Here is an 8,182-nt window from a genome sequence, read left to right as displayed (position 1 = left end):
CAGAATATTTTCCATAGTTTTCTCTATTCATATTTTGGGACCACACCTCCTCATTTACCTATGAAGAAAAAAAATCACAGATGTTGAGTGCTTAAGTTGAGGAATATTGTCTATAATAAAATTTAAAGTTATAATGCAGACTCTCAATTTCCTCATATGTGGACACATCACATTCTAATAGTGTAAACAGTAAATTTGCATGCATTTAAAGTTATCTACTTATGAGCTCCTTAATTTTGCTGAACTTTGAATTGCCACTGAAATAGTACCCTGCTATTGTTTTCTTAAATTATTTTAGATTTTTTTTTCTATAAATAATATTGTGATTTTTATAAGTACAAAGTGGTATCTGTCAATAATATATTTCCTTTTTTTAAAAAAATTGAAGTATAGTTGATTTACAATAATATATTTTCCAATACTGACATTCACTGAAATTCCAGATATGCTTATAAGTGTTAGTAAGACTGGACTCTGTTGTTCCCAATCATGTAAATCAGTTTTATTTTATGTATTATTCTTTTCACATTCTTGTATTAAATACTAAATAACCTCCCTTTATATAGTTATCATTGTAGTGCAATGATTGGAAATTAAATATCAACACAAGATACTATTCAGTTTCAAGGCACATGGCTTTATTTTTGCCATGGACCCCAGTGTTTGAAGTTAGCAGGGCTCTTTAAAACTAATGCTTCTAGCATTTCATTGACTCACACTAAATTGGTCCCTCGATCACCCAGTTAATTTTAACCTTGACCTCCTACAGCTGTACTGCTTACTCAGTCCAAAAAAACTCCCTGCTTCCACCCTTTCTGCCTTTTATGAAGCAATAGTGGAGAGGAGAAACAAAACCCATTCCTTTAAGAAAGATTCCACCTCCTCTCTCATAAGCAAGTACCTAATGGTAATTGTGGAGTCTCTACCAAAGTCACTCACTTTACTACTCAGCGTTGGGAGAAGCTGCTGCCGCCACTGCTGCTGCTGCTGCTGCCGCCGCCGCTGCTGCTGTTGCCTCTGCCACCGCCGGTCTGAGGCTGCAGTGGGTTTCCGTGCAGCACTGCAGAATCCACACCTAGAAGATACACACGTCTACTACCCTGGACACAAGAAAGCCTTGGATCCTCAGTGGGTAAGCAAATCTTTTATCCATTTTGTCCAGAAACTGTGGGAAAGGGAGTGATCATGGAAAGGATTGCTCATCAGACATGCTTAAAATGGACTATGTTAATTTGTCTTCCTTTGAGGGGGGTCTAGATTTGTGACTGGCAAATGTCCTGTACAGTGGAGACTATTGTCTGATATGTACCCCTAACACATTTTTGGGGGGCTATTCATAAAAAGGCTAACCTTGATGCGTGCCAAGCTTTTTTCATTTTTTGCTTTTTAAATGCAAGAAAACATCTAGCCACTCCCAGTATCTCTCTCAAATACTGCAGATATTTTAAAACGCCACATAAAATGACAGGCCGAGCGTTTTCTAAATATTTTCTTCCCAAAGCCAGGAAGCCTTACCCACGATCCTTTAGGGGTATTTAAAAACCATAAGGCATGGTTAGATTTTGAGCATATGGGAGATGGTGGTAGACTAAAATTTCTGTAGCTTTAGTCCAGTGGGGAGAGAAAACGAGGATAAATGAATCACAGTTGGTGTCAAGCCAAGATTCATTTCCCACACTTCGTATGTGGGAAGAGGAAACTACATTTTAATTAGCACATTTTTAGGGAAGAGGGAGGGAATGAAGATGAGGGGGACGGCATGAAGTATTTGAGGGGGACGGCATGAAGTATTTGAGGGGGACAAGAGAGTCTGCAGAAGAGGAAGGAAATGAAGGGGACTGTCGCCAGTACCTTGGAAACGCAGGGAGATAAGCGTGGGGAATGAAGTTTGTTGTTGTGTGTTAGGGTGGGGTTGACCCAAGGGACCATGAATAACCGGAATGCCGCTCGGAGGGTGTGCTTGGTAGTGCATTCGTGACTGTGGAGGACATGTATGCGAGAGGGATGTGCAAGTCGTGGGTGGTAGAGAAAGGTGTGCGTTGCTGGGAGGTCTATTTTTAGAGTAGGTCGTGTCTGGGCAGCCGGGGTGGGCGGCCCAGCGTCACCTGTAGATGGATCCACATCCCTGCCACTGAGTGCAAAGTTTACCCGGCCCCGAATTCATTTTGAAGGCTGTCAAAGTGCCTTGACTTTTCACCTCCAAGAGATCAGCTCTCATAAGGTCTCAAGGCCAGGGTCCAACGTCGGGGTGAAAACCCTCGACGGACTCAAGTGGAGCTCATGAAGAGAGCCCCTGCCCGGCCTCTCATTGGAGGTGAGCAGGGGAAAGAGGCGCCCCCAAAGGCAACTGTGCTGAGAATACCCAGGCCCCTCCTACGGGGGGCGTGCGGAGGTGGAACCTTAGCAGTGGCCTCCCGCTGAAGACCCAGCAGCCGGTGTGGGCGGCTGAAGCTGACTCTGAAAGCTGTGTCTCAGCCTCGGGAGCTGGGTTTGTGGGGGTGGTGGTGGCTCGCTCAGGTTAGGGAGGGCGGCATCGCCGAGGCTCCCCTCCTCCCGCTTGTAGTCTGGTTTCCGTCGGGGTCGTTTACTCCTCCGACCCTCAGGGGACGCCGCTAATCGAAGCTGCCTAGCGGGGAGGACGTTGAAGAGATGCTAGGCAGCTGCCCCACACCAGGCCCTCCCAGAGGCCAGGCCAGTAGGGGCCCGGGGCCGCGTCTTCAGAGACAGGGTGAGGGAGGTAGGAAGGGGGCCGCAGGGGTCGGGACCAAAGCTTTGGAGGGGCGCGAGGGGCCGCGCGGGGCGGGGCCTTGAGGAGGCGGGGCCAGGAACGTACTGTGACTCCGAGGGGCGGGGCCATGAGCGTTCGGGGGCTGCGAGGGGCGGGCCTGTGGGGGTGGAGCCAGGGGAGCTGGGGGCCTAAGGGCGGGGCCTTAGGGGCGGGGCCAGGGGACACTTCGTGGGCTCTCGGCCAGTCCCGCCAGAGAGCCAGCTGCCTGCCGGTAACGGTCGCGGGGCCGCTGGGCGGGAGGGGGAAGAAGGGGGTTTAAACTATATTTTTTAAAAACAGAGAGCGAGAGCTAGAGGCATAGCGACCCAGGTGTCGCCGCTTCCTGCTACACAGGGCTCGGCGCCCAGGTCCCTCCCTTCTCACGCCCCCTCCCCTTCTGCCCTCCCCTCTGGAGCCGTGCGGCGCTTAAGAGGCGGCGGTGGAGGATCGCGCGGCCGCTGCAGCCCCGGCGGCCGCCGAGAAGGAGGGAGGGAAGCACAAAGCCGGCTTCGCGCTGCGAGGTAATCCTGAGGGGAGAGAAGGCGCGGCCTTCCCGCCGCTCCTCCCGGTGGGGACGGCGGGCGCCCGCGCGGGCTGGGCTGCGGGGACCCTTCCAGGGGGTCGCGCGGGGGTGGGGAACGCGAAGGCTCGCGGGGTGGAGGGGACTGCCTGTTGGCTGCCCCTGCGGCCTCAGGTGGACCCCTCTTCCTCCGGGACTGGAATGGGAGCCTCGGGCTGGTTCGAAGAGGGTGGACCTGCAGGGGAGGATCTCGGGACGCCGCGGGGTGGGCCCGAGTCTTTCGGGCGTCCTCTGGTTTCTCCCGGAGGACTGGGAGTTCTAAAAATCAAGAGCTGGCTGAAGCGTCAGTGACCCGGGGTACTTTAAGCACTGAAGGTGCGCTCCAGGAAGGTGGTAGGTTCCCGCGGTTGGAAAGGGTGGAGGTAAGCGAGGGAGTGTTGGTTAGTTTTGTTTTCCTCATTTAAACAACTTCTGTTACAAGTTGAAAGTATTCAACCAAACCTTTCTTCTGTAATTTGCGTTCCCATCCCCCCCGACCCACACCCACCCCACCCCTACAAACGTATACATGTTAGGTTGCGCTTCCTGCCCGGGGTGACAGGCAGAGTTGGCAGCAGGTCCGCTTTGCTGGTGTCCAGCCTCTTTGGGGGTATATGCTATTATAGCTGAGGCAAGACCACAGAGACAGGTAGAATAAGCTAGGCCTCTATTAGAATGGCAAGAATGGCCTCAGGTAAGCTTTTTTGTTGCAGAGATTTAATTGCAAGTAGGTGCCCGTTTAAAATGGGAGCGTGAGTAAAACCACTCATTTCTTTGGCACATGTGCTGTTGCAATTGACCTGCTAGAGGTGTATGGAGAGAAATGGAATTTAACTCAACCAAGAGGCATTTTTTAAAAAATTTATTTTATTCATTTTATTTTTGGCTGTATTGGGTCTTCATGCTGCCTGCAGGCTTTCCGTAGTTGCAGTGAGCAGGGTCTACTCTTGGTTGCAGTGCGCGGGCTTCTCATTGCAGTGGCTTCTCTTGCTGCAGAGCACGGGCTCTAGGTGCATAGGCTTCAGTAGTTGTGGCGCACGGGCTCAGTAGTTGTGGCTCGCAGGTTCTAGAGCGCAGCCTCAGTAGTTGTGGTGCACGGGCTTAGCTGCTCCGCGGCATGTGGGATCTTCCCGGACCAGGAAGGTCAAACTCATGTTCCCTGCATTAGCAGGCGGATTCTTAACCACTGGGCCACCAGGGAAGCCCAACCAAGAGGCTTTGAGTGAGGACTATATGCAAGTTTGGTGAAGGAGTTGATAAGGTTTGGGGGAGGGGGTAGGAATCAGCTACATAAACGCGCAGGAACGTTTATGTTAAATTGTACGACATGTTAGATTTAGCAGTATGAAATGGTTGCTTTTCTTGGAATGGAGTGCAACTGCATCATACTGGGTACATCCTAATTTTGACTTTAGAAGGCTTCTAATGAGACTGTTAAAGAGAGTAAACTAAGAATACAGCGTAATTTGTCGTTTTTAAATAAGATGCTTGACTGTTTTTAAAAATGTGTAATTAAGATATGGGACTTATTCATTTATAGGGTTAAGTTACTTTTTAACTATGTATAGTTTTTATATCTGAGTCTCCATTGCATTGTAATTACACTGTAACTCACTCATTTTCGTCTGCTTAAATTGAGCAGATTAACTTTGCAGAGGGAAGACCAGAAAAAAAAAATGGCCGCTTTTGCTATATGTAAGTGTTCATTTTTCCAAAGAGTTCAGTCTGTGCTCTTTAAATTGACCACAAATGTTGGCATGTTGGTAATAGTTGCTTTTAAGGAAAAAAATTGGTGTATCTGTTTCGAATGTTAAACATAATTTAAGAGTTCTTGAGGTAGTTGGGTATGAGACATTCAACATGTTGCAGCTTTTTACAGGTATGATAGAAGGAAATGTTTGTTGGTAAACATTTGACATATTACATATGTGATCATATGACATCTAGGAACTATTTTGCATAATAGAAGGATTGTATTTTCAGAATATAAGTTTTACATTCCGAAAATGAATGAGAAAATTATGCTGTACTCTTTGCTATTTCTAACCCCCTTTTTCAATAATGTTACACTGGGATGAATGTGGGTTCTGCTCAATGGTGTTTGAAGTGTGGATTTGGTCTTTGTAAAACGAGAACCTCTTTTGAGACTAAGAGGACACAGCATCAGCCGACCTCCTAAAACCTAAACACACACAATCCTAAAACCTAAATACAGGGTGGGGCCCAACCTCTGGGGTTGTGAGGCCTCCTGAAGTAGGTCTGTCATGTCTGAGTGTTTTTGTCACACTCAAGCCTATACAGGTTGTTGGCTGTTTAATCTCTCCTATCTCAAAGTAGTTGGTTAGCAGTACAGGGCAGCACTTATGTATGTCGTCAGAGTATAAGAAGCATTTCTGTTGAAGGAAGAAGTCACATAAAAGCATAAAAACCCAACTCTGAAAAAATTGGGTTTGTAAAATGTTGGGGAATGATAATATCGGAATCTTAACAGAGTTGTTATATAGGAAGTGCTTGGAATATAGTCTGGTACTCAGTGTTTTATGTGTTTATCATCGTCAGTATAAGATGACATTTTTTCTGAAGGTGGCTATATCATGCAACCCAGCAAGTGAAGACTCAGCAGATATTTGTAACAGCCAATATTTATTTGCTCTACCTCTGTGCCAGGCGCAGTTTTATATGATTTAATTTACTTAATCCTCATGACAACCCAGTGCCTAAACAGACATAGAGAGTTTAAGTATTTTGTACAGCTACTAGGCACAGACGGGCTGGTTCTGAACCCAGAGCCTGGCTTGAGAGTGAGCCCGCATAACTAGTAGCCCCTGCTGCTATTACACTTGTGGTAATTCTAGCAAATCAATGAAGTACCTTCACAGTATCTCCAAGACTACAGGTGTGCATATGCCTTGTTTAGTAACACCCTCCTGTGTTAGTACCACCAAGTTGTGTTTATATGTGAATGGTGGTAATCTCCATTAAGTAGAATCACCTTTTGACTTTGGAAGAGGATTCTCTTTTCACACAACATATGTTTAGCTAGGATGCTAGAATTTGGGCTGTAGTATGTTATCTTTTTAATTACTAAAGATTAAAGTCTTTTTTGTTTTTCAAGCTTGCCAGATGTGTAGGGCTCCAGATGGTCCAGCAGGGCCCTTGGAGGGATTCTGGTTCTGCACTAAATCGGTAGGCCTCATCTTCTGATTACCAACACCACCATATTAACCTGAGGTGAATTTTAACTTAAGTTTGTTCGAAATTCCACCTGAGTTGCCTCTTAAAATTAGCCTTACATGGAAAGATGTCACGTGTGGCTTTTACTTTGTCACTCACATTCCTCAAGGAACTGTGTTGCTGCTTCACCAGTGTAGTGGATACCTCAAGCAAATTAATTATAACCTAAATTAGTAGCTGTTTTACATAATGTTTAGAATAACTATTGTAGAGAGTTAATATGTCCTTTGTTGGCAATTTAGTGAAAGGTAATATTAGGAAAAAATGCTTAAAAACAAGCATACGTTGAATTAAGAAAACTCACATGGTACTGAAGACACAGGTTACTAATCTGTTTCTCATACTAAAAATGCTAATATGCTTTTGCTATAATTAAAATTCAGTGCTGTTTCAGATTCCGTTGGAAATATTAAACTTGTAGAGTTTGAATAGAAAACACTTTAAATGTTTAATCAAGAGTACTATTCTTTCTTTTAAACATGGACACCCTATTTGAAATTAATTGAGCAGTCATAGACTGTGTCTTGTCATTGAGATTCAAAATGGGTGCCCTGATACTTTATTTCATGTCTTCTATGTTAATGCTTTGTCATTTGATCTTGGGGTCCATGCCCCAGTATTTCTAGATGCGATTGTTATGAGGTCTTTCAGGTCCTGCTAGTGACTAAATTGTCTTGGCCGAAAGCCAAGACAATCTCAAATTTTTACTGCAATGAGTTGTGTATATTAAGAATCTTCTCTAAATTATATAAGTTATCAGCCTTTCATTGACTATGGCTTGAAAGAAAAAAAGTCTGTTATCCCTTGTATATCCCTTATATAGAATAGTTACATGAATTTATTTTTTTCTTCTAGCAGTAGCTAGTTAGGGACACACATGAGTGTAAGCATACTACTTGGGATATGCTCTTCCTTTCAGGTTAGTTAGAAATGACTCACTTGGCATTCATGCAGTGAATATTTGAATCCCAACAGCATGCCTAGAACAGCAACTTTAACTGAAAATTAACTGAAAGTGTCAGAGAAAAAAAGGTGTGTGGGTTCTTTGTTTATTTCATGTATATTTTAATGTTGATCTGTTATATGTGGATAGTCGCAAAATCAAGTTCAAAAGTAAGTTAATTGCACAGTTGAAAATATACTTGAATGTCAAGAAAGTACTGTTTAACTTACCCTAAAGACTTAGATGATAGCATAGATAATGAGAATCAGTCTCTTGTTTCTTTAAACTATTTTTTGTTGGGTATCTTGGAAAAGCTGCGTTAATAATCTCTTTTAGGTTTCTAGGACATGACTTACTACACTGAAGGAACAATTTAATAAAGAATATCCTAGAAACCTTAAAGAATGAATGTGGCTTTCAGAGTTGTCTAGCATAACTCAAAAAGTAGTTGCATGGTCACCAAAAGGTATAAAACGGATGGAACCCATCCCTGATATTAAAAGGCTTTTTGTTTTTGTAAATTTCCTTCTTAGGAAGATTGTATAGACTAGTTTTTAACTATGCCATAGCTGAAATGTTATTATGAAAGATGTTTAGGCTTTGACATATAGTTATATCTTTATAATGAGGTTAGATCTAAGTTGCGCTTTTTTTTTTTTTTTTTTTTTTTTTTTTTTTG

At 44.3% G+C, this 8,182-nt stretch overlaps 1 protein-coding gene across 4 annotated transcripts in view; it reads left to right on the top strand.

Moving 5' to 3' along the window:
• Positions 1-957: 957 nt before the first annotated feature.
• ADD3 (adducin 3) overlaps positions 958-8,182 on the top strand; it is a 123,869-nt gene continuing 116,644 nt past the window's right edge. For 2 of the 4 annotated variants that reach the window (XM_007446519.1, XM_007446517.1), the window contains exon 1: positions 2,959-3,288. The gene's annotated coding sequence lies outside the window, so the exon portion shown is untranslated. Of the gene's footprint in view, positions 1,133-2,958; positions 3,289-8,182 lie in introns of those variants that run through there. The other 2 variants (XM_007446520.1, XM_007446518.1) reach the window with 2 other exon arrangements.

The sequence above is a fragment of the Lipotes vexillifer genome, unplaced genomic scaffold (assembly GCF_000442215.2).
Source record: "Lipotes vexillifer unplaced genomic scaffold, Lipotes_vexillifer_v1.1 scaffold1444, whole genome shotgun sequence".
In the NCBI taxonomy this organism is placed as follows: Eukaryota; Metazoa; Chordata; class Mammalia; order Artiodactyla; family Lipotidae; genus Lipotes; species Lipotes vexillifer.
This window is presented reverse-complemented; position numbering and strand designations above follow the sequence as displayed.